Source organism: Rhyacophila brunnea, unplaced genomic scaffold (genome assembly GCF_057557595.1).
Source record: "Rhyacophila brunnea isolate RB1 unplaced genomic scaffold, BYU_Rbru_1.0 scaffold_10, whole genome shotgun sequence".
Classification (NCBI taxonomy): Eukaryota; Metazoa; Arthropoda; class Insecta; order Trichoptera; family Rhyacophilidae; genus Rhyacophila; species Rhyacophila brunnea.
In genome coordinates this window covers 12,758,995-12,766,847 of record NW_028232752.1, presented here as the reverse complement: position 1 = coordinate 12,766,847, position 7,853 = coordinate 12,758,995, and the positions used below count along the sequence as shown (strand labels likewise).

At 47.3% G+C, this 7,853-nt stretch overlaps 1 pseudogene across 1 annotated transcript; it reads left to right on the top strand.

Annotated features, from left to right (window-relative positions):
- The first annotated feature begins 496 nt into the window (after positions 1-496).
- Positions 497-7,233, top strand: LOC147078898 (elongation factor G, mitochondrial pseudogene; annotated as a pseudogene). The gene is made up of 2 exons (XR_015071595.1): positions 497-1,936; positions 4,803-7,233. The product of XR_015071595.1 is annotated as an elongation factor G, mitochondrial pseudogene (transcript).
- Positions 7,234-7,853: the final 620 nt, after the last annotated feature.

Below are 7,853 nucleotides of genomic sequence, written 5' to 3'. Positions count from 1 at the left end.
TTAACCTTCCGTCGACTCTCACAGAATCACAACTCCGGGAAGCTATCTTCAACTCCACTAAGGAACAGACCAGCCTGCCAGAAAGGGCATACCAAGATATCAGACTGAGTCACAAAGCCGGGCCTAGAACAGGCAGATGCCACTTTGTGGTCTTCGCCCCGGCGGCCATCTGGTCTGCCCTAATGGCAGAAGACAGACTTTACATGGGGTGGGAATCCTTCCCTCTCAGGGACTACGTTGGGGTAGTAAAATGCAACATATGCCATCTCTTTGGACACATGGCCAAAGGATGTTCAAACAAAACACCGACGTGCAGCCACTGCGCCATCTCCGGCCACGACCGCGAGGACTGCCCCAACAAAGGAAACCCACCCAAATGCGTGGCCTGCCATAAACACAAGCAGCCGTCTGACCATTCCACCGGCAGTCTCGATTGCCCAGCAAGGCTACACGCTGAGCTGCGCGAGAGGGCGATGGTGGACTACACTGCCACGCGATGATTGCCTTCGCTCAGTTGAACGTCAACCTGAGCGACGCCGGCTCGGCGGAGCTAATTGAGACTATGCGGGCCACAGGCTTGTCTCTGGCACTGGTGCAGGAACCGTACCACTGGGGCTCTGAAAAGGGCCCCAAGGTCACTGAAAAGGGACTCGGGTGCGCGGGCCTTGTCGTCAGCGCCAGATGTTTAGAGCCAAAAGCCTGCGTCTTCGCTCTTGACCCTCGCCTTGGCGTGCTGTCGCTCTCGCACCTGTCAACTGAGCTAGTCGCGTGTGCAGATATAAGCTTTCCCGGAGGAGGCAGCGTGGTGGTTATCTCCGCCTACTTCAGCTTTAAGAGCACAAAGGAACACGTGGCATCAGTGCTCGACGGCATCTTACGCGCAGTTGGTGGCAGGGATGTCATCATCTGTGCGGATGCAAACTCGCAATCCCCCCTCTGGGCGCCCGTGGATATCCCCCTGTGCGACGCGGACGTCATCGAGGAGTTGGTTCACCAGCACAACCTGGTCGTCCTCAACGACCCCAACAGCATGCCGACTTTTGTGTCGCACGCAAACTCCGGAAGCACCCACATCGACATCACCCTGGCCACTGAGTCCGTCGCGAGACGAATCAGCGGCTGGAGAGTCCATGAGAGCGCTTCCATGAATGATCACCGGTTGATCACTTTTGAGCTGGCCTCTGACTCCTCGCACGATGGCGTCTCTGACGTATCCCCACCCCCGCCCACGCGATTTAGAACGCGCGACGGGAATTGGGAAAAGTTTGAAGAGGTGCTTTCCAAAAAGCTTGACAGGACATCTAGAACCCGATTTCCGGACCTACACTCGGCCGCCTCACGACTGACTGAAGACATCACCGGATCAGCCGAAGCTTCACTCGGACGCTGCAAGCCCAAGCCACCAAGCCAGTCGCCGTGGTGGACGCAGCATGTTTCGCGCCTGCGTGACCTTTTCAGAAAAGCACGCAAGGCCCATCAACGTGCACGCCTGCGCAAGCAACCACCTGCCTCCATCGATCCCCTTGCAACCATGGCCAAATCCACCCGAATGGAATACAAGAAAGCGATTACTCAAGCCAAGAAAGACTACTGGCGTAACTTCGTCACCATTGAGGGAGGTTCGGACCCCTGGGGTCCTCCATACCGTGCACTGAGGCTGGGACTCAGACCGACGAGCCTCTTGTGCGGCATCGAGAAACCGGGTGGCGGATTCACCAGTACCGAGTCTGAAACGGCTGCGGTCCTACTCGAGGCCCTCATCCCCCTGGATGACGAATCCAGGGATGATAACGCCATGAGGATGGCCCGCTTTGAGGCTTCTCTTCCCATCGACACGGATCACTCATCGTTGCCTTCCGAACAGGAGATCAACCACATCATACGCACGTTGATTGCTGGCAAGGCCCCGGGCCCGGACTGCATTGACAATTTACTTGTCAAACGCACATGGGCCATCGCCGCGCCAGAGATTACAGCCCTCCTCAGTGCCTGCATCAGAAGCGGCACGTTCCCCGACTGCTGGAAGAGGGGCTTACTTAAGGTAATCCCCAAAACTGGCAGCCGAGAACCGTCTAGCCCCAAAGCCCACCGCCCTCTAACACTTCTGCCCGCTCTGGGCAAAGTGCTGGAGAAGCTACTGTGCCACAGGATTGAAGCCCACCTGGAGACACACTCGCCGCTTTCCGATAAGCAATTTGGATTCAGAAGAGGCAAATCAACAGTCGACGCCATAAGGAACGTGATTGCCATTGCTGAAAATTCTCGCCGTAAATACGTCCTAGGAGTTTTCCTGGACATTGCAGGTGCGTTTGATAGTGCGTCTTGGCCTCTTATACTTCGAAAGCTCCGGCTGAAGAGACTACCAGGAAATTTGTTCGCGTCAATTCAAAGTTATTTCACCAATAGATCGATCGAGTTTCGAGTTGGTTCAACCACAATAAAGAGGAACACCAGCATGGGATGTCCCCAGGGCTCAGTCCTCGGGCCCCTTCTCTGGAACGTACTCTTCGACGATCTCCTTAGAATTCCGCTTCCAACCGACTGTACTGTCATTGCCTACGCAGACGATGCGCTGCTGCTGGTCGAGGCCGACAGCAGGGCGAAGATTGAGAGCACCGTTGGCGAAGCTTTAGCATCAATTGAGGCTTGGGGTAGATTAACTAGACTATCATTCGCACCTTCCAAGACAGAAGCCATTGTCCTTAAAGGACCGAGACGACTTAGCTGTTCGAGACTACCCACAGTCCGATTCGGTGACACGAGAGTGAAAGTGTCGAAGATCGTCACCTATCTAGGCGTCAAAATGGACACAATGTTAAATTTCCTACACCATGCCGAAACCCAAGTCCACAAGGCTGGGGTGGCCTTCCAGAGGATCGGCCGCATGGCTGGTGAAGGATGGGGCTTAAAAGTAAGGGCGCTCAAGATCGCCTACGGCGCCATTTTTATGGGAATCGCGGCTTATGCCGCCAGTGCTTGGTGCCCGCGCATTCCCAAAAGTGTCAAACTTAGAATCTCTCTTTTAAGAGGACAGCGCATCGCGCTTCTGTCCATTACCAAGGCCTACCGTACTACCTCAACTGACGCGCTCCCGGTCCTGGCCGGCATTCTCCCACTTGACCTGCATATTCAGGTCAGCGGCGCTTCAATATTGCTCCTCAAGGGCGAGGAGGCCGACGTTGGTGATTTTCACCTCGTCCCTCCCCCTCGGCTAGCTGGCGAAGGAGTAGCATTATTGAGGCGCAGAATTAGACTCATGTCGCTTAACGCGGCCATTACGACCTGGCAGCGAAAGTGGGACGAATCGACCAAGGGCCGGCACACATATACGTTTTTTCCAAACATACAGTGGCGAATGGAGATAATCAAATATCTGACTCCAGACCATTACACCAGTCAATTTGTGACTGGTCATGGTGGATTCGCTGGCAAGCTCTTCGAGCTTGGACTTGTAAGCCGTCCGACATGTCCATGCGGAGGGGAAATACAGGATGCCAACCACATCCTATGGGAGTGTCTGAGTATGTGCTCCGAACGGGAGGAAATGCTCAGGTCGGTCCAACCAGCTGTTGGACCCATCGGCCCGTCCGACCTGGTTGCTACTAAGGCCAATTATCTTGCTTTCAAAAAATTTGCGGCGTCTTACTACGGGCGTGAAGATCTCTTCACATAAATTTTGCTGCCTGTATGATTAGCTTCGTTCTTTAATTTAATAAACAAGTAGGTTCATTTTCTTTTTAGTAATTTCCATGTGCTTTTTCTCTCCCTGGCACTTTGCATTAGAGTAAACTCAGTAAACTCAGTCAGAGCTCACTTTGAGCGTAGCAATCTAAGTCTTGGGCATCTTCTCCCAGGACACTCCCAGGCCAATTCTTAGATGCTTCACATCACCAATTGATGGGTCCCGTGATACTCTCGATTAAGACCGAGGGTGGTACGGGGCGGGTTTGGTGGAGGGACTTTAACTTCAATATATCTTGTTAAATTACACACTCTAGAAAAAGCACCGCCTATTGGGGTGCCGCTGGTTGAAAATTAATACTGTTTATATTTTTTTATTTTTCGGGATTTCGGCCTTCGGGATTCCGGCCATTCGGAATTTCGGCCATTCGGGATTTTGGCTTTCGGGATTTCGGCTTTCGGGATGTCGGCATTCGGGATTTCGTCCGGCACCCATTTTAACACAACCCTGTTTGTTAGAATACAAAACAAACCAATCGAATACAAAACAAAACTGTCCATCTCCAAAAGTATTTATTTCAAACCTGGTCAAATCCAGATGATACAAAACAAACATAGCCATCTCCAACATAAAATCGTAAATATCTTGTTTGTTAAAGATTCGCGATTATTGAGCATTGTTTAAATCGTATCTTTTAAATAAAATATAATCATAAATTATGAAATTATTACTTTCGGGTTCAAATTAACCACAAAAACAAAAAAGTTGATTTACTCAGTTTCACTTGTGATGGAGATGGCTACGTTTGTTTTTTAGCGTCACAATTCTTAAATCGTGTAAAGATGACTAAAAAACGTTACCCATTTACTTGAAAAATAAAACATGTCAATGAATATATTAGTGAACATTATATTATTTAGAAGAACACTAACTGAGAGAGTATATCACAACCAATAGAAAAAACTTTTTTGAAAAAAGTAAGCCAACCGGTCGGGAATCGAACCCGGCATCTCCAACGGGTAAACGCCCCAAACTAGTCGCATTCAGCCATTATGCTACGGAAGACATACTAATGACGACAAATATTTAAGCTATTGGCTATTAAATACCTACCACTCAGCGCTCTTCGAAATCATGCTATGGCGAAAAAATCCGGCGTGACGAAATCCCTCAGAACATGAGGACGGAAGCCTCTGAAAGGAGGCAGGAACTGATCGAGCAGTTGTCGAATGTTGACGAGATCTTTGGCGAACTATTTCTAGAAGAAAAAGCTCTGACAGTAGAAGATTTGAAAGGAGCCATACGCAGATCCTGTTTGAAGCGAATGTTCACTCCGGTACTGGTGGGAACAGCTCTCAAAAATAAAGGAATTCAACCGTTACTTGATTCGGTTTTAGAATACCTCCCTCATCCGGGTGAGGTGAAGAAAGTCGCCATACAGAGCGTCAAGAAAGGTGAAGACGTGGAAATCACTCTCAGCTCTGTCAGAGACGACTCAAATCCATTTCTGGCTCTGGCCTTCAAGCTGGAGTTGGGCAAGTTCGGGCAGCTCACTTACATGCGCTGCTACCAGGGCGTCATGAAGAAGGGAGACAATATCTACAACGTCAGAAATAGAAAAAAGGTGAAGGTGTCTAGGCTGGTAAGACTGCACTCAAACACCATGGAAGACGTCAACGAGGTGATGTCAGGCGACATTTTTGCATTGTTTGGCGTGGATTGCGCCAGCGGAGACACGTTTGTGACGGATGTCAATATTCAGGTGTCCATGGAGTCCATACATGTGCCCGACCCCGTCGTCTCCATGTCCATTATGCCTGCCAACTCGAAGGACAGAGACAGTTTCTCCAAAGCTGTCGCCAGATTTACGAAAGAGGATCCTACATTCCAGTTTCACTATGATCCTGACAACAAGGAGACCATCGTCTCCGGCATGGGTGAGCTTCATTTGGAGATATATGCACAGAGAATGGAGCGCGAGTACAACTGCCCTGTTATCTTGGGCAAGCCGAAAGTAGCCTTCAGAGAGACGTTAATGAGAGAATGCAAATTTGATTATCTACACAAGAAACAGTCTGGGGGCTCGGGACAGTATGCACGCGTCACCGGAGTCTTGGAAGCTCTCCCCATAGAGCGAAACACTGTGGTGGAGTTTGTTGACGAAACAATGGGCACAAACGTTCCGAAATCGATGGTGCCTGGCGTGGAGAAAGGTTTCATGGCCATGTGCGAGAAAGGATTGCTGACTGGTCACAGGCTCTCGGGCATCTGTTTTAGGTTGCAAGACGGTGCCCACCACATTGTGGACTCGAGTGAATATGCTTTCTTCCTGGCGGCGCAGGGTGCAGTTAAAGAAGTTTTCAACGACGGCGTCTGGCAGCTCTTGGAACCCATCATGACGGTGGAGGTGACAGCCCCTGAAGAGTTCCAGGGCTCTCTGATGGGGCAGATCAACAGGAGGCGAGGCATCATCACCGGCCACGACGGTTACGAAGGCTGGTGCAATATCTACGCTGAAGTGCCTCTCAATGACATGTTTGGCTATGCCGGAGAACTTAGATCCAACACCCAGGGCAAAGGAGACTTCAGTATGGAGTACTGCAGATACGCCCCCTGCCTTCCAGAATTACAGGAAAAGCTGATCAGAATATACCAAGAGTCGCAGGGAATCTTCGTTGACAAGAAAAAGAAGAAGAATTAGTGTTTTCATAATTTTGAATGTGATCTGCCCACGCTAAAACAGTGCGACAATAACAGAACTGACTAAATAAACTGTACGGGACAAAATAAAATATACAGTATATAGATTAGTATTTAGTATAAATTGCTGGAAAATGAATGATACGCATATGACTGTTGCAATGTGATAGTGTGGTGTGAGTGAAAAGGCGGAGATTATCAACACGTATCTTGACTGCTCGTTAACGGACCATTTATACATACAATGGTACATAATTGTGAATTGGCCTCTATTCAGTGATTTTTTAAGTGGTGATCTACCTGTTGGATAGAGATAAAATTTATCTTTGTCCATTTATCTTGTTTAATGATGTCTAAATGAAAAGAATATAAATACAGCCGAACTTGTTTATTGCGTGGAGGATGGGACCGACTGAGTTTGCTCGTTATAAGCATTACTCGTTCTATCGTTATATATAATTTTTCGCGCCACGTTCTATTTAAGCATAGAACATAAAAAATCTGAAAAACATCGTAAAAATCCCCGAAACAAATATGGCATTCATAAATTACCTACTAGGTAGGTACTTACTGACTTGACAAAGCTTGGATTTTTTACATACAATTTCAACCATATGCGTGGATACTTTTTCAATGTTGTCGGCGAAAACACCAATTAAGTACAGACACTTAACTACACTCATAAACGTAGTCCGATCCCGGCGGCTTCCTGCCCGGTCGGATTTTATTGCTTAGGGTTGAAAATGTTTTTAAGCGATCGACACATTAACAGTTTTAACAAAATTTTTGCTCGGTATATCTGATAAGTAGCTCGATATAAAGGTGAGTAAATGTTTGTAGAGAATCATAAACTGAAAACTGTAACTGAAAACTAAAAAATATTGGAGAAATTCCTAGACGTCGGTTAGTAATCGTTGTAATAGTAAAATAACTACCTACTTTGATTTAATAAACAAAAATCGATTGCCGAAGTAACATGATTTCGAAGAGCGCTGAGTGGTAGGTATTTAATAGCCAATAGCTTAAATATTTGTCGTCATTAGTATGTCTTCCGTAGCATAATGGCTGAATGCGACTAGTTTGGGGCGTTTACCCGTTGGAGATGCCGGGTTCGATTCCCGACCGGTTGGCTTACTTTTTTCAAAAAAGTTTTTTCTATTGGTTGTGATATACTCTCTCAGTTAGTGTTCTTCTAAATAATATAATGTTCAATAATCAGAATGATATATTCTTAAATCTTGTGAATTATTCGTTTGAATAAAAGAAATAGTTAATTAAAAATTATTAGCAAGTACAAGAAGTTGCTTAAAAAATATTGGAGAAATTCCTAGACGTCGGTTAGTAATCGTTGTAATAGTAAAATAACTACCTACTTTGATTTAATAAACAAAAATCGATTGCCGAAGTAACATGATTTCGAAGAGCGCTGAGTGGTAGGTATTTAATAGCCAATAGCTTAAATATTTGTCGT